This window comes from Heterodontus francisci, chromosome 21 (genome assembly GCF_036365525.1).
Source record: "Heterodontus francisci isolate sHetFra1 chromosome 21, sHetFra1.hap1, whole genome shotgun sequence".
NCBI classification, from domain to species: domain Eukaryota; kingdom Metazoa; phylum Chordata; class Chondrichthyes; order Heterodontiformes; family Heterodontidae; genus Heterodontus; species Heterodontus francisci.
Genome location: NC_090391.1, coordinates 57149831 through 57173859, shown reverse-complemented (window position 1 = coordinate 57173859; position 24029 = coordinate 57149831).

The following is a 24029-nucleotide window of genomic DNA, read 5'->3' as shown; positions in this document are numbered from 1 at the left end:
TGATTCTATTAGCAGAGTCATTTTGTTCAATAGTGAAATTTCTGTGAATATTTTAATGTGTCCACAGAACACTCCAATTGTTCAACTACAATCTTCATCTCAACTACAATGCATAAAATAAACAGGATCAAAAGCTTCTTTCAGACAAACCTCACATTCATTAAAATGCCTTCTCATGGAATTATAAAGTGCACCGCTGGAATGTGGGATTTTTTACTTACTCAACACCAAAATCAGCGTGCAGCTGATTATCTACAGATTAATGGGAGACTCTTGATTCCAACTGATAGAAGATAAAGCAATAAAACATCATATCAATGTTTTCTATTTTACAAAGTAATCCAGTGACAACGAAGGCTCCACAGTGAAGCAGAGAAGGAGATGTGAAAGAGTCAGCAGAAAATACAGTTCATTGGCCAGACCTCTGAAGCAGCGTCAGACACACACGGAATGGAAAAAATATATATAACAGTAATAAGCAATAAATACATTGGCCTCCTAGTTAAATTGAACCATGTTATTAAGGAGCAAGGATATTGTGCTGGTCCCTTGCAACACTAAGACCGTGAGATGTCCATTATCAATCACCGAAAAAACATCCATAACAAAATATTCCAGGACCGGTTAGTTCCACATCATGTAACTTTTAAAAGTTCCTGATGTTCTGATTATTGATCCTCGCTGAGGCATCTCATTTAAGTACATTCAATACAGGGAATAATCTAGTAACAATACCAGTGTTATTTAAACCAAAACCATTCAAGGCATAATGCAGTTCCTGCAAAACTGAAAGAGTAGACAGTAAGGATATTCCATTTGTAAATTGCTGGAAAAGAAAAGCCAGCTCTCTAAAACAAACAGTGAAAAATAGCACTTAGTTAACATCGATTTACACCATTAACAGCTCAGAAACAGGCTTACAAGGAAATCCAATTGCTGCAAGTACAGGATAATAAGTGTGTCATATCTGATACATTAATGGATATCCCATTTCTGCGTTGACTTATATAGGTTCACAATTGGCAAACACCTGTACCGTATAATTTGCATCCTCCTGTTCATATCCTTCCATGCCCAAGCACCTCGTTCTATCTGTTTTTCACCTTCAGGTGCACTATCCAACTCTTCCTTTTCCTCTTATTCAAAAAATGTGGTGTCCCCAGCCGCCAAGCTGTCGACCTCCTTTAATCTCTCTGCCTCTTAATTTGCTTCTCCTCCTTTAAGACGCTCCTTAAGCAAACTGCGAAACAAGCTCTGGCTACCCTCCAACCATGTCCTTCCCCGTTGTGTCAGCCTTTCTTTGAGCAGCATTCTGGGAAGGAACTTGCGAGATTTTTCTATGCTATCGTGTGAATAAAACACAAACCACAATCAGCAACACAATGGTGCACAGGGACACCTAGGTCTCGCAGCACCTCGCCTTTCCCAATCTATCGCCGTTCAGATAATAATCTGCCTTTCTGTTTTACCACTGTTGTGGATAGCCTTACATTTATCAACATTATACTGCAGCTGCCGTGTATTTGCCCACTCTCACACAACATGCCCAAATCACACTGGAGCTTCTCTGCATCCTCCGCACAGATGACACTCCCACCCAGCTTTGTGTCATCTGCAAAGTTGGATACATTACATTTAATTCCCTCATCCAGATCATTAATATAAATTGTGAATAGCTGGGGTCCGAGTATTGATCCCAGCTGTACCACACTAGTCACTATCTGCCGCTTGGAAAAGGAACCTTTTATTCCGACGCTTTGTTTCCTGTCTTCCAACCAGTTCTCTATCCATGTCAGTACCTTACCCACAATCCAATTTGCTTTGATTTTGCATGCTAATCTCTTATGTGGGACATTATCGAAAACCTTCTGAAAGTCCAAATGCACCACATCCACTGGTTCTCCCTGATCTAATATACCAGATACATCCTCAAAAAAATCCAGTAGATTTGTTAAGCATGGTTTCATAGAGAGAGATACGGCACTGAAACAGGCCCTTCGGCCCACCGAGTCTGTGCAGGCCATCCTTTTTCCCTTTCCTAAATCCATGTTGACTTTGTCCAATCATGTCATTGTTTTCCAAGTGCTCTGCTATTACATCTTTTATAAAGGATAAAGAGAAACAGCGAATGATTCAGAGACAGTGGCAGAACTGAACAGCAAAAGAGACAGTGAGAGAGGTATCCAGAGAAAGGAAAGGAGCAGGATTGTAGAGAAATACTGGCAGGGAGTGAGGGAGATGCACGGAAAGAGACCGGCAGTCCGTGTGTTGGAGAGAAAGAGAGAGAGAAAGAGCGAGAGAGAGATGGTGATGGAGTGAATGAGACAGACAGATCATGGGAGAGAGAGAAATACAGGGAAGGAGAGACAGAAGGAGAGGAGGATAGAGCCAGAAATAAAAAGAACGTGAGCGATACAGACGGAATAAAAATGTTAGAATGAGAGAGAAAGAGAGAGAGAGAGAGGTGGAGCTGCACTTATCCAATGGGAGGGTTGAGTTGTGAGTGGTATTAACTTGTGTCATTGGGGCCTGTTTATTTCGTCGTCCCAGTGTGGAGCCTGTGAGCGTCATCAGATATTTTCAAACTGCAGTAATGCTCTCGACAAGGGTTTTTCGTTTTCACATCAGATTTCTTGGTCAAACTCGTGCTGTGATGAATTGTCCTGGAGCAACATATCAATGGAGAGGCCCAAGCGAACAGATTGAAAGACATTCCATCATGTTAGAGACTCATGAGGTGAAGCAAGCAGCTGACCTGCGGTGATTCTTGGTGGATGAGGTCCCAATCCCAACCCCCCTTTTACTCAATCAGGCTTCTCCAGAGTAAAGGACATCTTTGTCAGTCCGGGGTGTGTGTGTGAGTTGTGTGCTTTTAATGTCTCTCTATCTCAGTCTCGACTGCCTTTAATACTGGCTTTAGAACCTGAATTTGTTGTAATGAGATATTTCTGACTGATTATCTGTGTGACTGTGAGCGCAAGCTCTGGGATCTTCATGTCCCTCATTTTATCATTATCTTGATTTCATTTGTGCAATTTGGTTTTCCCAGTCCTATTGTCCTTTTCTTTGAAAACTGTAATGACAAGATACAAAGACAGTGGGAGCGTTTTGTGATCAGGCAGGTTATTAGACAGGATCTGCCTCCTCATTGGACAGAGACCTTCACCCTGAGGCAGCATCCAATAGGAAGCTGTGTGTGTGGCTGTTTATTACTTTGGGGTGAATTGCCTTTCCAGGACCCTGGTTTCTGATGCCTTGCTTACATTTGTACCAGTTGGTTTGCAGCCCTTGATTTTTAAAGCTGTTTAAAGCTTTTTCAGTTTAGTACTGGTCTTTCAATGTGACACAGGCATGTTATCCATGATACAGGAAGTGGACTGTTCGTCCTCAGAGAGGATGCTGAATTCTTCAATGAGAACCCGTGTGAAGGTTTCTTATAATTCCAGAATAATGCTTCTGTTTCAGGCGATGACATGAATTCAATGGTTTAGAGATATGTACGGCATCCTTTTTTAAATTGAGCTCGATATGTAGTGGTCACGTTAAGTGAGATGTGTTCTTGGACGTGATTTTATGTGATATACAGACCTGCCATTTTAACTGGCATGCACTGCGGACATTTGAAGTGATATTTTTTGCGGGCTTTGTTCGTTATGTTCACTGCAGTGAATTTACGTGATGTTCATGGCAGGTATTTTCACTCATCAGCAATGTGGCCAATTTAAGTGATCTGTTCTGTCGCCATTTAAGTGGTGTTTGCTAGGACTATTTAAAGTTGTATTCATGTTGTTGAGTTCAAGAGATATTTGCTGTCGCTATTTTCAGTGATATGTGCAGAGGCCATTTTATCTCATATGCACAGGAACCATTTTAAATGACATTTATTGTGGCCATTCCAGAAGAAATGTTGCTGTGGCTGGTTTACATGATATTTGCTGCAGCCATTTAAATGATAGGAAATAGTTATATGGAGGAAAGCCATGCATTTAGAATGCCACTTCACAACTACTGAACGTCCCAAAGTGTTTTACATCCTATGAAGTATTTCTGAAGTGGGGTCACTATTGCAATGTGGAAAACACAGTTGCCAATTTGAGCACCGCAACATATTACAAACAGCAACATGGAAATGACCAGATCATCCTTTTGTGTCATGCTTATTCAGGAACAAATATTGGCCAGGACATCGTGACGAACTGTTTTGTTCTTTTGTAAAAAAAATGCCATGGGATTTCCCACCTGTAACTGAGATAGAAATTACGGGGGGGTGGGGGGGAGGGGCGGTGGGGCAGTTTAAAGTCTCATTTGATAAAAGGCAACTTCGACAGTGCAGCTGTCCCTCAGTAATTTTTCTATGACAGTATAGCGCTTCCTCAGTACTAGCCCTCGTTTAGTGCGCTCTGTCAGACTGCACTGGAATGTCAGCCTTTATTTTCGTGCTCAGGTCCCTCTTTATATTGGTGGCATCTGTAGCCTAGAGCAGTGAATACTACTTATCCAGCCTCCCTCTCCCTGAATATCCAATATCTGGAGCCTGGAGCTGTATGAAAGCCTTACCCAGCTTCTCTCCTTCTCGCTACATATCTAGCATCTGGATTGCAAAGGATGCTATTGGAATTTCAAGCCTTATAATACATTATAACAGTGTTATAAAGGATTCTAAAGTGTAATAATGAATGATAAAAGTTTTCCAAGTTTTATGATGGAGTATAAAGTTCCATAAGGACTATAAAGGATTATAATATGTAATGAAAAATGGTAATGATTAAAAGCCAGTATAAAACATTATAAAGGATGATTAAGGATTATAAGAATGTATAAACAATTATAAAGTTTTATAAAATATTATAATGTTTTATAAGGGTTTGAAAGGAATTTAGATATTACCAAGGGTTATCAAAAAGTAAGCGGTGTATGAGGCGTTTCAAAGGGTTACAATGTATTATAAGGAATTATGAATATCTAGAAATAATTATAAACGGTTACATGCATTATTCAGTGTGATAAAGAGGTGGAACCTGTGATAAATATTTATAACATATTATTAAAAGAAGGTAATAAAGGATTATTAACTTTTATAAGGAGTAATTAAGCGTTATAATGATCCCAGGTTGCAGTAAAGTTTTATAAGGTGTTATAAAGGATAACAACGTGCTATTAAGCATTTTAAAGTGTTATTTTTAATTTATTCTTTCACAGGATGTGGGTGTCGCTGACAAGGGCAGCATTTATTACTCTTCCATAATTGCCCTTGAGAAGGTAGGGATGAGCCACCTTCTGGAACTGCTACAGTCCGTGCAGTGAAGGTACACTCACACTGCTGTTATAATGGGAGTTCCAGCGTTTTCACTCAGCGACGGTGATGTATTGGCGATGCAGTTCCAATTCAGCATAATGTGTGGCGAGGAGGGAAGCTTGCAGGTGGATTTCTTCCCATGCATTTGCTGCCTTTGTCCTTCTAGTTGTTAGTGGTCGCTCGTATGGAATGTGCTGGTGAAGCAGCCTTGGGGAGTTGCTTCAGTGCAACTTATATGTGGTTCACACTGCTGCCACTGTGCATCGCTACTGGAGGGGGTAATGGTGAAGGTGGTGGATGATGTGCCAATCAAGGGTCCTGCTCTGTCCTGGATGGCGTGGAACTTCTTGAGTGTTGTTGGAGCTGCAATCTTCCAGGCATGTGGAAAATATTCCATCACACTCCTGACTTGTGCCTTGCAGACGATGGGTAGGATTTGTGGAGACAAGAGGTAAGTTATTGGCCGCAGAAGTTATAGCCTCTGCCCTGCTGTTATGGTCACAGTACTTATATGACCGGTCCAGTTTAATTTCCGGTCAATAGAAACTGGGAGGCGTTGACAGCGGGGGTTTCAGCAATGGTAATGCCATTATACGTGAAGGGGAGATGATTGAATTCTCTTGTTAGAGGGGTCATTGCCTGGAATTTATGTGGCACTTATGTGTCCCTTATCAGCCCAAGCCTAAATGTTGTCCAGGTCTTGTTGCATGTGGGCCTAGACTGTTTCAGTATCTGAGGAGTCCAGAATGCTGCTGAAAATCATGCAATAATCAGAGTACCTCCCCACTTCTGACGTTATATTGGAAGGAAAGTATTTGATGAATCAGCAGAAGACATTTCGATTCAGGGCAATACCCTGAGTAAATCCTGCAGGGATATCCTGGGAGTGAGATGATTGACGTCTAACAGCCAGAACCATCTTCCTTTGTGCGAGCTATGACTCCAAACAGTGCACAGTTTTCCCCTGATTCCCATTTTCTCGAGTTTTGCTAAGGCTCCTTTATGCCACAGTCGGTAAAATTCTACCTTGATCTCAAGACCTGTCACTTTGTTAAGGATATTAAGGAGGTGGAACTCACCCCTCTCTGCAGGGACCCAGTGAGTGAGGGCATTACAGCTCACCAAATGGAAAACATTATACCCACATAATCCGCTGTCCAGCTTCCTATTTCAAGTTCCCAACCTATCTCCTTGACCGTCTCTAGCGCTACTCTAGATTCTACGTTCCAGATAGTTACCCAGTAAGATGAGGGCAGTGTTGCTGATTGTGGTTTGTGTTTTATTCACACGATAGCAGAGAAAAATCTCACAAGCTCCTTCCCAGAATACTGCTCAAAGAAAGGCTGACACAACGGGGAAGGACATGGTTGGAGGGTAGCCAGAGCTTGTTTCGCAGTTTGCTTAAGGAGCGCCTTAAAGGAGGAGAAGCAAATTAAGAGGCAGAGAGATTAAAGGAGGTCGACAGCTTGGCGGCTGGGGACACCACATTTTTTGAATAAGAGGAAAAGGAAGAGTTGGATAGTGCACCTGAAGGTGAAAAACAGATAGAACGAGGTGCTTGGGCATGGAAGGATATGAACAGGAGGATGCAAATTATACGGTACAGGTGTTTGCCAATTGTGAACCTATATAAGTCAACGCAGAAATGGGATATCCATTAATGTATCAGATATGACACACTTATTATCCTGTACTTGCAGCAATTGGATTTCCTTGTAAGCCTGTTTCTGAGCTGTTAATGGTGTAAATCGATGTTAACTGAGTGCTATTTTTCACTGTTTGTTTTAGAGAGCTGGCTTTTCTTTTCCAGCAATTTACAAATGGAATATCCTCACTGTCTACTCTTTCAGTCTTGCAGGAACTGCATTATGCCTTGAATGATTTTGGTTTAAATAACACTGGTATTGTTACTAGATTATTCCCTGTATTGAATGTACTTAAATGAGATGCCTCAGCGAGGATCAATAATCAGAACATCAGGAACTTTTAAAAGTTACATGATGTGGAACTAACCGGTCCTGGAATATTTTGTTATGGATGTTTTTTCGGTGATTGATAATGAACATCTCACGGTCTTAGTGTTGCAAGGGACCAGCACAATATCCTTGCTCCTTAATAACATGGTTCAATTTAACTAGGAGGCCAATGTATTTATTGCTTATTACTGTTATATATATTTTTTCCATTCCGTGTGTGTCTGACGCTGCTTCAGAGGTCTGGCCAATGAACTGTATTTTCTGCTGACTCTTTCACATCTCCTTCTCTGCTTCACTGTGGAGCCTTCGTTGTCACTGGATTACTTTGTAAAATAGAAAACATTGATATGATGTTTTATTGCTTTATCTTCTATCAGTTGGAATGAAGAGTCTCCCATTAATCTGTAGATAATCAGCTGCACGCTGATTTTGGTGTTTAGTAAGTAAAAAATCCCACATTCCAGCGGTGTACTTTATAATTCCAGGAGAAGGCATTTTAATGAATGTGAGGTTTGTCTGAAAGAAGCTTTTGATCCTGTTTATTTTATGCATTGTAGTTGAGATGAAGATTGTAGTTGAACAATTGGAGACTTGAGTGTTCTGTGGACACATTAAAATATTCACAGAAATTTCACTATTGAACAAAATGACTCTGCTAATAGAATCATTGAAACACGGGGCTGGTAAACAAAACACATGGGTAGAATGTTAGGAATAAAACGTAAGTGAAAACTAGCATTAAGTTACAGTTTTCAGGGTGTGAGTACTCCAGAGAGATACAGAGAGCGACTGAGAGAACAGAAGGGGGAAAGGATCAGAGGGAACGAAACCGAGGGAAAGAGATAAGCAAAAGTAAAGAGAAAGAGAAAGAAGCAGCAGTGTGAATAATTCACTATCATAAAGTGCTGGAAAGTCCAGAACAAGCAGTGAGAGAAACTGTGAGTTGAAGTTGTCTGTTGTCGGATTGTGTCCATTTTACTGTTGAACTTGATCCTCTGTGTTTATTTCTGTCAGGTCCTCATTTTTTTTGTAGGCAGTTCCTATTCCTTACTGATTTACTGAATAAACATAATAGAATCTGTTCTTCACCGATGGTAATTTATTATTTAAATACTGACCTTTAAAATCGCTGTGACTGCTGAAATCTATGAAAAGCGAGGCTGATATCATAAATCTCTTGCAATTTATATCTAATTGTCTTTACAAACTATATGTATTGACTATACCGTTGAAACAATGAACTGTTCTCCAACACCAATAACCACAGGGATTATTGCTTGAATGTATCAATTGAGTTGTATTACTGGGATCTAGAGGTTAGATTTCCTCTAACACTCTGCTGCTGTCTCTTTCCGTGAATCTCAGCCTCTCCTCTCACTGTATTGAATCCTTTGTCTCCTCATCCACTGCTTCAGTTTATCCACTTTCCCAAACCATCTGCTCCTGTCTCCCTTCCGGATCCAACAGGTCCTTTTCCCTCTCTCCCTCCCAATCTCATTCACTTGCGCCACCTCCAGATGCCACATCCAACCTGATAGGAACATAGGAACATAAGAGCAGGAGTAAGCCATTCAGACATTCGAGCCTGCTTTGCCATTCGAGATCATGTCTGATACGAGCACTGAAACACAGCGCTGCAGTTTTCAGTCTTTTCCCATTTGGCAACAGTCCCAGTCGGTTCTCTAAAACCAGAGCAACAAACCAACTGCATTTCCCGCTGTCCCCAAACCCTCCCGAACAACAGTCTGGAGCCAAATTCCGATTTAACCCATTGGATTCCATTTCTGTAAATACCCTTCTCATTTCCCCACCGGCCCTGCATCCTCACTCAGTACTTCCAGTCGATCCAGAGCTAAGTGTATTCACTTTCTGTATCAATTTCCCAATTCATTATAAATAATTGTCTTTCACAAATTTCACTGTGGCAAAGCACTGCCCAGGTCAATGATTCAGTTTTAACTGCTCGATGCAGCAACAAAGCTGGAAATTTCAGCCCACTTTCTGTCGAACTGCTGCTTTGACTCCAGGTCTGATCAGCAATTTATCTTCTTCCTTTTCTATCTCTTCCAGTTAACTTGGTGGCGATTGTGATCCTGTCCCGAGGAAAGTGCGGACTCTCCAAATGTATCACTTTCTACCTGCTGGGAATGGCAGTGGCTGATCTCCTAGTCGTTGTCACTGGTCCCATATTATACTGGATTGTTGGAATGTATTTCCGAGATTCATTCCAGAGATTTACTCCGCTGTATTGTCTCATTGTCGTTCCAGGTTCAGACAGTTCTTTCTGTCTGACTTGCAGGCACTTTCACCTTTGATCGATTTGTGGCCATTTGTTGTGAGAAGCTGAAAACAACATATTGCAGCGAAAAAAACGGCAGCTGTGGTTGCAGGGACAGTGAGTGCGCTGGGCTGTTTGGAGTCTGTCCCCTGGTACTTTACACTGGAACAACAGTACATTATTGATAATGTTCCCATCGGTTGTGACCATAAATCTAGCTTCTCTACTTCCCCCATATGGGGGGGCATTTGAATTGTTTGACTACATTTTAACCACTTGTGTGCCGTTCATTCTGATTTTTCTGCTCAATGTTCTGACCGTAAGGCGTATTTTATTCGCCAGTAAAGACCGCAGGGGATTCTGGGGCCACAACAATGATGAGAATCGCAAGGACCCAGAGATGGAGAATCGGAGAAAATCAATCATTTTACTCTTAGGTATATCTGGCAGTTTTATACTGTTATGGGTGATTCGGGTTGTGTATCACATTTGTGCGCATATTGCAGATATTCTGTATTATTCCTCCTGCACTGACCCTCTCTTTATCACAGATCAAACATCAATAATGCTGCAGCTTCTCAGTTCCTGCACCCACACGTGTATTTACATTGTGACCCAGACTAAATTCAGACAGGAGCTGAAGAAGGCGGTGATATACCCTCTCAATGTTAATTTAGGAAAATCACAGGAAGAGCTGAAGGGTTTCAAATCCTATTTGACATTCCATTCCCTACACTCCCCACAGGACAGGAAGTACATATTATATTCACAGCACAGAGCCCTGAAATGATTTTAAATCTGATTCTGAAATTATATTTTATTGATAATCTGACTTCTTGTGGCTCTGCAGAAGATACATGAACTGTTTCTCAGAAAGGCATCACTAAGAAGCTCAGCTGGATTCAACTATACCCACCCTAGACCCAGAGCTAAAATGGACAAAGCTGCAAATCATAGTGATTGTGAGATGGTGAGAGGGGCAGTAACTGCACTGAGACAGGGAGACCAGCACATGGAGATGGTGGGAGGCGGTGGTAACAGCAGTGAGCCAGGGACACCAGCACATGGAGATGGTGAGAGGCGGCAATAACTGCAGAGAGACAGGGACATCAGCAGATGGAGATGGTGAGACGGGACAGTAACTGCAGTGAGACTGGGACACGAGCAGATGGAGAGTGGGACAGTACCTGCAGTGAGATAGGGACACCAGAAGATGGAGATGGTGAGAAGGAGGAAGGAACTTAGTGCAGGGAGACAAGAATGCCAGTAGATGGAGATGATGAGACAGAATTGCAACGACAGTGAGACAGGGACACCAGCAGATGTTGCTGGTGAGTAGGCCTGTAGCTGCAGTGAGACAGCGACACCAGCAGATGGAGATGCTGAACCATTGCTGATGGGGAGTTTCTGTGTTGCTGCGACTTTGAAAGTTTGCTCTCACGAGAGGAACTTAAGGTTGTGCGACACTTGTGTTAGACTTCAAGAAATCTTGAGATGCTTAATAAAACTATTTAAATACAATTTGTGTTAAATAGCTATGTTGCAACTTATCGACGCTTGGAAGGTTCCTGTTTGGAAAATTATTTTGAGTGAATGAAGGCTAATGCAGAAATGCAACATCAAATATAGTCCAAACAACCAGTTACAAATAAAAAAAGTCCAACGATGGACCATAGAATGTGTGGGATGGTGCGTATTAAATCTTTCATGTCCCTCACTTCCTTTCTCACTCCCTCGTCTCAATCTCTCTCTCAATCTCTCTCATTGTTTGTCTCTTTTCTCCCACTGTGTGTGTCTCTCTCTCACTGTCTCAGTCACTCTCTCTCTCTCCCGCTCATGCTTTCCTTTCTTTGTGCGTCTCCCTCTTTCGCTTTACTTCATTCTCTCATTCTCAGTCTTCCCTTTCTCTCTCATTCTTTGGCTCTCTCTTTCTTTCTCTGGCTTTCCCTCTTTCTATCTCTTTCTCTCTCACTCTCAGTCTCTCTCAGACTTTATTTTCTCTCTGGTTGGCTCTTTCTCTCTTTCTCTGCGTTTCTTTATTTCTCTCTCACACTCTCAGACTCTCTGTCTCGCATTCTCAGGCTTTTCTTTGTCTCTCTTTCTCTTTATGTCTCTCTCCCTCTCTCCCTCTCACTCTTAGCCTCTCTCTCTCTCTTGCTCACGATTTATATCTCTCCCTTGCTCTCTCTTTCTCTAACCTTTCTTCTCTGTTTTTCCCCTCTTCTTTGGTTCTTTCACTTCTCTGGCTTTCTATCTCCTTATTTCTACCCCTAACTCTTCTCAGCTTTGTCTTCGCCGCTTTTGTCTCTTTTTCTCAGCATTTATTTCTCAGCCTTTTTTGTTCCCTCTTTGTCACTTTTTTTCTTTCTTTGGCTCCTTCTCGCTTTCTTTTGATTTTTTACTCTCTTTCTCTCGCCCTCTCTCTGACGTTCTCTTTTACTCACTCTCTGTGAAATCCTTTTTGGCTCTTTATTTGTCTCAATGTCTTTCTCTTTAGTTGTTTCTGCGACTCTCTTTTTCTTTGCCTCTTTTTCTGACTCTCTTTCTCAGGATTTTTATCTTTCTCTAGCTCTCTCTTTCTCTAACTTTCTTTTTCTCTGGTTTGCTTTTTTTTGGCTCGTTCACTTCTCCTGCTTTCTCTCTCCATATTTCTCCCCCTCAGTCTTTTGCTCTCTTCTCAGCTTTGTCTTCGATACTTTTTCTCTCCTTCTCAGTATTACTTTCTTTCTCTGCCTTTTATGTTCCCTCTTTGTCGCTTTTGTTTTTCTGTCTTTGGCTCCTTCTCTCTTTCTTTGACTCTCTCGCTTTTTTTGCTTTGCTTTTTTGCTCCCTTCCTCTCCCTCTCTCTGACTTTCTCTTTTACTCACTCTCTGCGGCTTCCTTTTGGCTCTTTATCTGTCTCAATGGCTTTCTCTTTAGTTGTTTCTGTGACTCTCTTTCTTTGTGCCTCTCTCTCTCTCTCGCTCTCTCTGGTCTTCTCTGCAGCTGTTTCTCTGCGTTATTTTCTCTCTGGCTCTTTCTGTCTCTCTTTCTCTCTATCTCTTTCTGTGTGGCTTTTGCAGTCTTTCTCGGTTTCCTCCCCCACACCCGTCCCTCGGAAAATGTTGATGCCCCCCCAAATCTCCCCCAGCAGAAATCTCCCCCACAAATCCCACCCCTACCCCCTCTGCACATTTCCATCTGCAAATTTCTCCCAGGCAAATTTCACTCACGCAACTTTCCCACACCTGCGAATTTCCCCCCTGGGATTCAGAGAGAAACAGAGAGCGAGAGGCTGAGATTCAGAGGGTACAGTTTTTATTTCAGATTTCCAGCATCCGCAGTAATAAACATGGTCAAAAATAGTAGTAGACTTCAGGAGGATGGAAGAAGTCTGGTGAAATGGTCAGACACATGGCAGGTTAACTTCAATGCTGAGAAATGTAAAAGGATGCATTTCGGAAGGAAGGCTGAAGAGAAGCGATATAAACTAAATGGTACAATGTTTAAATGGGTGCAGGGACAGAGAGATCTTGGATTTCATTTGTGTCACCTTTCATATCTTAAAGATTCAATTTTAGGCTTCAAATCTTTCAGTTGAATCTAGCTTCATCCTGAAAAGTGTTAGCAAACGTGTTGGGAGATGTGTTACAAGCTGTTTCCATTCAGATAATCCTGCATTGTGCAAGTGTCAGCTATCGTTGCAGAGACAGGAAATAGGGGTGTTTGAATGGACTTGCAGGTTTTGGTTGATGCAATAAGGTGAGAATTTGAATTGTGACCCTTGCAGATACATTGAATTGAAGGCATTTACAGAACATCACATGAAGTAGTTTAAACTTCAAAGACTTCAGACACATGGAAGAAGAGGAGAAGGGAACAATATACAAACCCTGAGACAGACAGACAACAACAGTAGGCAAATTAATCTCTTTATATGGGTTTTAATATGAAGGCCTGAACTGATGATTGAAAAAGCAGGAGTTCAAATCCCACACTGGGCTGTTGTGAATTTGCATTCTGATTTTTATTTAAAAAAACGTAAATCTGGAATTTTAAAAAAAATACCTCGAGGATGGAATGATTCCCTTCTGTCGACTAATGCAAAGCCCGTGTGTGGCTCAGTTTTGCTGTATTTATTAACGATATAATATAATGATGTGGAATGCCAAATGCCAGCGTTGCGAATGACACAACAATAGGCAACATTGTATGCAGTGTAGCTGGAAGCATAACATTGCAAGGAGATGCCATTATCTTAAGTAAATGGGCAAAGCTGTGATAGATAGATTTCAATGTCAGCAAAAAAGACTCGAACATAGTACTTTATAAATGATGAAAAGCTAGAAATACTGGACATACAAAGAGACTTGGCAGGGCCATGCACATTTGAGTGTAGTATAGATTTACCAGAATGATAACTGGACTCCAAGGGTTAAATTACAAGGTGATATTACACAAACGAGGGATGCATTCCATGGAATTCAGGAGGATCAAGATGATTTGATCAAAGTTGTTGAGATATTAAGGGAAACTGATGGGGTAGTTTGGGAGAAACTATTTCAGCAGCTTGGGAACATAGGAACAAGAGGAGGCCATTCAGCCCATTGAGCCTGCTCCACCATTCAATACTATCATGGCTGATCATGCACTTCAATGCCCTTTTCCTAGACTATCCTCATATCCCTTGATATCATTGGTATTTAGAAATCTGTCAAACTCTGCTTTCAACATAGTAAATGACTGAGCTTCCACGACCCTCTGGGCTAGAGTATTCCAAAGATTCTGAGTAAAGAAATTTCTCCTCATTTCAGTCCTAAGTGGCTTCGCCCTTATTTTAACATTGTGTCTCTTGCTTCTAGACTCCTGAACCAGGGGAAACATCTTACTGGCATCCACCCTGTCCATCCCTTTAAGCATTTTATAGGTTTCAATAAGATCATCTCTCAATCTTCTAAACTCCAATGAGTACAGGCCCAACCTGTGCAACCTTTCCTCATAAGACAACCCCTTCATCCCAGGAATCAGCCTAATGAACATTCTCTGAACTGATTCCAATGCATCCAGGCCTCACCATTTATACACTTGCAAAGATGCCAAACACCTTAATATTTCCCCTCTCACTCTGTTTATCCCATCCAATATTTCACGCTCCTCCTCTTGAACTACAATGTCTGCTTCGTTCCCCCGCTTTAATGAAGACAGACACAAAGTATTCATTATGAACCATGCCATGCCTCTCCCACCTCCATACAGACATTCCCTTTTTGGTCCCTAATACCCTATCCTTAGTTATCCTCTTGCTCTTTGTGTATTTATAAAACATCTTTTCATTTTCCTTGCTTTCGCTTGGTAATATTATTTTCTGACTATCCCTTAGCTTTCCTAATTTTCTTTTTAATTTCACCCCTGAACTTCCTGCCCTCGTCTCAGCATTCTCTGGTATTGAGCTGTCGGTATCTGACATAAGCTTCCCTTTTGTCCCTTATCCAAAGGGCTCTAGATTTGGGAGTCCCACCCTATTTGTCTTTGTGTGAAAATATTTGTACTGAACCCTCACTAATTCTCCCTGCACTGACACCTTCAGGTAACTATCTCCAGTCCACTTTGCTAAATCCAAAGAGGGTCACTGACCCGAAACGTTAACTCTGCTTCTCTTTCCACAGATGCTGCCAGACCTGCTGAGTGGTTCCATCATTTCTTGTTTTTATTGCTAAACCCTCCCCTCTCTGGAACTACCATTTCCTCTGATTCCCCTGATGGACCCTCACATGCTTCCTAATGTGTGGTGACCAGAACTGGATGCAATATTCTAGTTCTGGACTAACGAGAGCGTTGTAAAGGTTCAGCATAACTTCCGTGCTTCTGTACACACAACTATTTATGAAGCCCAAGCTCCCCGATAATTATCTGACGTATCTATCAATATGATCTTCCACCTTCAAAGATGTAAGTACATGTACACCCCGGTCCCTCTGTCTCTGCACACTTCCTCGAACTGTGCTATTAAGGCTACATAGCCTTTCCCCGTCTCTTCTGCCAGAAAGAGAGCTGGGGGGTGGGGTAGGGATGGGGGGAGAGAGCTGGGGAGGTGAGAGAGTGGGGGAGAGACAGCGAGTTGATGAGAGAGAGACAGGGGCAAGGAATGGGGACAGAGAATGAGAGAGGGTGTGTGAGAGGGGGAACAGAGGGAGAAAGAAAGGGACGAGAGGGGGAGGGGAGGAGAGCGAGCGAGGTGGCAGAGAGTGGGAGAGAGAGCTGGGGGGGAGAGAAACCATGGGGGAGAGAGGGCGAGAGATAGGGGGTTTTATGGTCGTATGAGAAATGTTTCTACGGGTCTGTTACTGTCTTCACCTGGTCTTATAGTAACTGCGTTTAATTTTAAATGCAATGTGTTTTGAGTTCCCCCTTGGTGAATCCTTGTTCACCGCTTTCCAATTATAAGGCAACGGAATGAGCACAAAAAGGCTTTCTTAGGTTTAAAGAAGAAAGATGAAATTTATTAAACCTTATACATAAACTCTAATACGGTTAACGCCTCCGGAGAAACGACTCGCCCATGCCAGCATGAACACGCAATATAAACATGCGAATAGGGACAAAAAAGAGCAGATGGAAAGATAAGTCGGGTAGTTAGAGGTAATATCTTGTTACTGTTTCTCGAGCTCGCTGCAGTCCTTGTTTGAAGATATGGTCCTGCGTTTCATTGGAGTCCAGTGTTCCTTTTTAAGCTGGTTCACGTAGGAGACTGTTTTTCTCTTTGCGTTTACGTGTCTTCAATGGTTTCCGAAGCTGGTGACAGCGAGATGAGGGCAGACAGGAGAGAGGTCTTATCAAAACAGGCGCCAGTAGTTTTCTCAGTTCGGATCCTTTGTTGGAAGTTCAAATCTCAACAGCCAGCTTAACATGACTATGCTCAGTATGGAGAAGGACGATGTAGATGTAAAGCTCGGGGATGGAGATTGTGATATACTTGAAAAAATAGCAATAAAGGGGGGGGGGGTGGAGCTATTGGCCGTTTTGCGAGCTTAAAAGTGGAGAAATGCCCAGGCCTAGATGAAATGTATCCCAGGCTATTACGTGAGGCAAGGGAGGAGATAGCAGGAGCTCTGATACAAATTTTCAAATTCTCTCTGGCCACAGGAGACGTGCCAGAGGACTGGAGGACTGCGAATGTGGTAACATTAGTCTGTGGTACCAGAGTTAAACCAGGTAATTACAGGCCAGTGGTCTGACCAACATCAGTGATAGGCAAACCATTGGAAAAAATCTGAGGGACAGGATTAACCTCACTTGCTGAAGCAGGGATTAATAAAGGATAATCAGCATGACTTGGTCAGAGGGTGATCATGTCTAACTAACGTGTTTGAATTTTTCGATGTGACTCGGTGTCCAGTTAACGGTAAAGCAGTTGTTATAGTCCACATGGACTTCAGTGAGGCTTTTGATAAGGTCCCACATGGGAGATTGTCAAGAAGGTAGGAGGCCATGGGATCCAGGGCAATTTGGCAAATTAGATCTAAAATTGGCTTAGTGGCAGGAGGCAGAGGGTGATGGTCGAAGGTTGTTTTTGTGATTAGAAGCCTGTGACCATTGGTGTGCCACAGGGATCTGTGCTTGTTGTGATGCACATTAATTAACATAAAGGAGGTATGATCAGTAAGTTCGCAGATGACACGAAAATTTATGGTGCTGTAAATAGTGGGGAGGAAAGCCTTAGACTGCAGGACGATATTGATGGGCTGGAAAGATGGGCAGAACAGTGGCAAATGGAATTTAATCCTGAGAAGTGTGAGGTGTTGCATTTTGGAAGGACCAACAAGGCAAGGGAAAATACAATGGATGGTAGGACCCTATGAATGACAGAAGGTCGGAGGAACTTGGTGTACTTTTCCATCGATCACTCAAGGCAGCAGCACAGTTAGACTAGGTGGTTAGGAAGGCATACAGATACTTGCGTTTATTAGCCGAGGGACAGAATATAAGAGCAGGGACGTTATGATGGAGTTGTATAAAATGCTAGTTCAGACACAGCTGGAGTACTGTGTGCAGTTCTGGTCGCCATACTATAGGAAGGATGTGATTGCACTGGAGAGGTGCAGAGGAGATTCACCAGGATGTTGCCTGGGCTGGAGCATTACAGCTATGAAGCGAGCCTGAAAACGCTAGGGTTGTTTTCCTTAGAGCAGAGAAGGTTGATGGGGGAGCTGAGTGCCGTATACAAAATTATGAGGAGCATTGATAGGGTAGATAGCAAGAAACGTTTCCCTTAAGAGAGGTGGCAATAGCCAGGAGGCATAGATTTAAGGTAAGGGGCAGGAGATTTAGAGGGGATTTGAGGAAATAATCTTTCACCCAGAGAGTGTTTGGAATCAGGAACACACTGTCTTAAGGGGTGGTAGAGGCCTGAACACACACAAAATTTAAGAAGTATTTAGATGAGCACTTGAAATGCCATAGCAGACAAGGCTGCGGTCGAAGGACTGGAAAAGGGGATTCGAATAGATAGGTGCTTGATGGCCAACACAGACACGATGGGCTGAAAGGCCTCTTTCTGTGCTGTATATCTCTATGACTAAAACTGCTCTGTTCTGACCACTTCTTCTGTGTATTGGGGAAGCAACTGCTGGATCTCTTTTGTTCCAGCACTGCTGGTACGAGACAAATAGCCTTCCTGTCAGGGGCTTGCAATTTTAAGTTTTAATGTTCATGTGACGAAATCATGCGTGCCTCAGTCTTGGTAGGTGGGGGTGTGCTTGACAGGGGGGAACAGGGAGCGACAGAAGGGGCCGCAGGAGATGTAAAGAGAGAGAGAGTGAGAGAGAGAAAGAGGGGAGGAGACAGAGAAGGAGGTGAAAAAGAGAGAAAGAGCGAGTGGAGCAGACAGGGAAAATGAGAGAGAGAGGGTGCACAGAGAGAGAGTGGCGGGTGGGTAGGGAGAGAGAGATAAGGGAGAGAGAGAGGTCAGGGGGAGAGATGGGGAGAGAGAGAGGGGAGCAGATAGCGCGAAAAGGGTGGAGGGAGAGAAGGCGAGAGCGAATGGGGAGAAAAGAGGGAGCAGAAAAAGAAAGAGAGGTAGAGAGAGCACAGGACAGAGAGAGGGGGCAGAGAGCGAGGAAGGCAGGGAGGGAAATAGGAGACAGAGAGAGGGAACAGAGTGAAATACAGAGAGGCGCGAGAGAGAGGGTGAGAGAGGGGACAGAGATAGAGGGGGCAGAGAGAGAGAGAGAGTGTGTGGGGATGGAGAGAAAGAGAGGTACACAGAGAGCGAGGACGACATAGAGGGGAGGAGAACAACACAGAGAGGGGGCAACAACACAGGGAAGGAGTACACAGAGATAGAGAGAGAGGGAAAGAGTGACCAAGATCACTCCTGGCTTTCCCTCCACCGTCAGTTCAGAAGTGGGGATGTTCACTGATGATTGCACAATGCTCAGCACCATTTACGACTCCGCAGATACTGAAGCAGTCCGTGCCCAGATGCATCAGGGCATGGAGAACATTCACGCTTGGGCTGATATGTGGCAAGTGACAATTGCACCACACAAGTGCCAGACAATGACCATCTCCACAAATAGAGAATTCAAACATCTCCGCTTGACATTCACTGGCATTACCATTTCTGAAACCCCACTATCAGCATCCTGGGGGATACCATTGATCAGTAACTGAACTGCACCAGCCACATAAATGCCGTGGCTCCAAGAGCAGGTCAGAGGCTAGGAAGTCTGCAGCACATAACTCATCGCATGCCTCCCCAATGCCTGTCAACCATCTACAAGGAAATATTTAGGGTTGTGACGGAATACTCTCCCCTTTCCCTGATGGGTGCAGGTATAAAACGCTCACGAAGCTCACCACCACCCAGGACAAAGCACTCCTCTTGATCGGCAACCCATCCACAAACATTCACTCCCTGCACCACCAATGCACAGTGGCAGCAGTGTGTGCCATATGCAAGATGCACTGCAGCAACGCACGAAGGCTCCTAAAACAGCATTTTCTAAACCCGCGACCAAAAGACCATACAAGTTCGGAGCAGAAGTAGGCCATTCGGCCTATCAAACCTGTTCCGCCATTCAATAAGATCATAGATGATCGATTTCCATCTCGAATTCCATACGACCATCGACAGTCGATAATCGTTCATCCCATTGCCTAACGAGAATCTATCTACGTCGCTTTAAAAATATTCAATGACCACGCCTCCACCACCTTCTGAGGCACCGAATTGCAAAGTCGCAAAACCCTGTGAAAGAAAACAAAATTCTCCTTGCCTCTGTCTTATAACGGTAACCCCTAATTTTCAAACAGTGCCCCCTTGTTCTGGGCTCACCCACAAGAGCAAACATCCGTTCCATATTTATCTTGTCAAGACCGTTCAGGATCTTCTGTCCTTCAATCAAGTTTCCCCTCACTCTTCTGTACTCCAGTGAAAACGAGCCCAGTCTGTCCAACATTTCCTCATAAGATAACCCGCTCATTCTCAGTATCAGTCTCGTAAACCTCTTCTGAACCGCCTCCAACACATTCACATCCTTCCTTAAATATGGAGACCAAAATTGTATACAGTATTGGAGATGTGATCGCACCAATGCCCTGTATAACTGAATCATAACATCCTTACCTTTATTTCAATTCTGCTCGTAATAAAGGATATCACTCCACTGGATTTCTTTATTACTTGCTGTACCCAAAACCGACCTTCTTGTGACTTATGCACGAGTGCACCGAGACCCACCTCTTTGCATCTCGGAATTCTGCAGTAGTTCCCCGTTTAAGACACACTTTGTGTTTTGATCTTCCTGCCAAAGTGAACAACTTCACATTTCTACACATTTTACTCCATCTGCCAGATTTTGTCCCTACTCACTCAACCTATCGATAACGGTCTGCAAGCTCGATATGCCCTCTTCACAACACAGTGACGCAGTGGATAGCACCGCAGCCTCACAGCTCCAAAGTCCCGGGTTCGATTCTGGGTCCTGCCTGTGCGGAGATTGCAAGTTCTCCCTGTGTCTGCTCCGGTTTCCTCCCACATCCAAAGACTTGCAGGTGATTGGTAAATTGGCTGTTATAAATTGCCCCTAGTGTCGGTAGGTGATAGGGAATATGGGGTTACTGCAGGATTAGTATAAATGGGTGGTTGTTGGTCAGCACAGACTCGGTGCGCCCAAGGGCCTGTTTCAGTGCTGAATCAATAAATAAATATATTTATGTCATCTGCAAATTTAGCTGCTATGCCATTGCTCCCCTCATCAAAGTGATTGATAGAAATTAACTTACAACAGCCAATTTACCTGTCACCAACAAGTATTTGGCGGTGGGAGGAAACCGGAGCACCCAGCGAAAACCCACGAGGTTGCAGGTAGAACTTGCAAACTCCACACAGGCAGTACCCAGAATCTAACCCGGGTTCCTGGAACTACGAGGTTGCAGTGCTAACCACTGCACCACTGTGCTGCCCACTTTTCGAAACGCCCACCTACAACCTCCTTAATGATCGGTTCTAACAGCTTCCCCACGACAGACGTCAAACTAATGGACCTATAGTTACCTGTTTTCTGCCTCCCCACCCTCTTGAATCGAATATTTGCTACTTTCCAATCTGATGGAACCTTTCCATCAAGTGAATTTTGCAAAATTAACAACAACACATCGCCTACCTCTTTAACACCTCTTTGAAGACCCTAGGATGAAGCCCATCAGGACCCGGGGACTTGCCAGCCCGCAGCTCCATCACTTTGCTCAGTACTGCTTTCCTGATGATTGTACTTTCAGCAGTTCCTCTCTTCCTTCCACCTCCTGATTTGCCGCTATTACTGGAATGTTTTTATATCCTCTATAGTGAACGTAAAAGTAAAGTATTTGTTCATTTCATCCGCTATTTCCTCATTGTCTACTATTAACTCTCAATTCTCACTCTCTGCAGCAACAACACTCACGTAACTTACACCTTTCCTTTTTAAATACCTGTAGAAACTCTTGGTATTCATTTTTACATTTTTAGCTAGCCTCCTTTCATGCTCTAATTTCTTCCTCCTGATTGACCTTGCAGTCATGCTCTGTCATTCTTGCTGTTTTGACCAGCCACTCATCTTTGCACACTTATAAACCTTTTCATTAAGTTTGATGGTTTCCTTAACTTCCTCAGTTAAACACGGATGGTGGGTCCTCCCCTTAGAATCTTTCTTTACAGTCGACAGAAACATATTCTGAGTATTCTGAAATATCCCCTTAAATGTCTGCCACAGCTTCTCTATTGATCTGTCAGCAAGCCTCGAAGCCTTGTTCATTCAGCCAGTTCAGCTTTCATACAAAAATATTTGTCCTTCATTAAGTTTAAAATACTGGTCTTAGACCAACTGCTCTCTCTTTCAAACTGGATTCAAAATTCAAACACTTTGTAGTCACTGCGAGCTAGATATGCCTTTACTCTGGGTCATTAATTAATCATGTATCATTACACAATGCCAAGTCTAATATAACGTGCTCTCTGGTTGGTTCCATATAGATAGATAGACAGAAAGATAGATAGATAGATAGATAGATAGATAGATAGATAGATAGATAGACAGATAGATAGATAGATAGATAGATAGATAGATAGATAGATAGATAGATAGATAGATAGACAGATAGACAGATTGTAAGACAGATAGCAAGATAGATTGATAGATAGATGGATAATAAAAACAAAACACTGCAGATGCCAGAAATCCGGAATAAAAACAAGAAATGCTGTAAATAATCAGCAGGTCTGGCAGCATTTGTGCCGAGAGAAGCAGAGTTAACGTTTCAGGTCAGGTAGTCAGCAAAGGACTCAATTTTATCCCCTTACGCCCCCATCTCAATGAATTCCCAGCTTGGCATGATGTTGAGCTCTTCTTCCATCGCCTTGCCTCCGTGGTCACTTCTTTGACCATGAGTTTCCCCCCCCCCCCACCCCGACCAGCTGGCCCATTCACCCGCCTCCAGAATTCCCCCTCTATCTGGACACCTCCCTCTGGCCTCTTACCCACTCTTGATCTTTTCATTGACCCCTGTCAGCGAGACATTAGCCGTATCAATTTCTCTGCCTCCTCACTCACTCTAACCTGCCCCCCTCTAAACTTGCCACATTCCGTTCTCTCACGTTTAACCCCGACATGGTCATCAAACCTGCAGATAAGGGTGTTGATGTTGTTGTCTGGCGTACCATCCTCTACCTTGCCGAGGCTCAGCGCCAACTCTCAGACACTTCTTCCTGCCTCACTCGGACCATGACCCCACCACCGAACATCAGGCTTCTGTCACTGATCTCATCTCCTCTGGAGATCTTCCCTCTACAGTTTCCAACCTCATAATCCCGCAACCCCGGAGAGCCCGCTTCTACCTCCTTCTCAAAATCAACAAACAGGACTGTCCCAGCAGACCCATTGTTTCAGCCTGTTCCTGCCCCACTGAACTTATTTCTTCCTATCTTTGCTCTGCTGGTCCAGTCTTTTTCCCACCTACATCATTGACTCTTTTGATGCCCTATGTCATTTTGACAATTTCCAGTTTCCTGGCCCTAACCGCCTCTTCTTCACTATAGACGTCCAATCTCTCGACATTTCCATCCCCCACCAGGACGGTTTGGGGGCGCTCCGCTTCTTCCTTGAACAGAGGAGTACAGTTCCTTGAACAGTTGGTAGGTTAATTGGCCATTATAAATTGCCCCTAGTATAGGTAGGTGGTAGGGAAATATAGGGACAGGTGGGGATGTGGTAGGAATATGGGATTAGTGTAGGATTAGTATAAATGGGTGGTTGATGGTCGGCACAGACTCGGTGGGCCGAAGGGCCTGTTTCAGTGCTGTATCTCGAAAACTAAAAACTAAAAAGAGGCCCAACCAGTCCCCATCCAGCACCACCCTCCTCCGCCTAGCTGAACTTATTCTCGCATTGAGCAACTTCTCCTTCAACTCCACTCACTTCCTTCAAGTAAAAGGTGTTGCTGTGGGTACCCGCATCGGTCCCAGTTGTGTCTGTCTTTTTGTGGGATATGTCGAACATTTCTTGTTCCAGTCCTACTCAGGCCCTCTCCCCCAACTCTTTTTCTGGTACATTGATGACTGTATCGGTGCCGTTTCCTGCTCCTGCCCGTAACTAGAGAACTTTATTAACTTTGCTTCTAATTTCCACCCTTCTCTCACCTTCACATGGTAATTCTCTGACACTATCCTTCCCTTCCTCAACTTCTCTATTTACATCTCTGGGGATAGGCTGTCTACGAATATTCATTACAGGCCAACTGGCTCCCACAGGTACTTCGACTACACTTCTTCACACCCTGCCTCCTGTAAGGACTCCATTCCATTCTCACAGTTTCTCCATCTCCGACGCATCTGCTCTGATGATGCTACCTTCCACGACAGCGCTTCCGATATGTATTCCTTTTACTTAACCGAGGATCCACCAACCCCTCGCAACACCCCCCACCCCCACACACACCGTGGTTTGTTTGTTTAGTTTGTTTC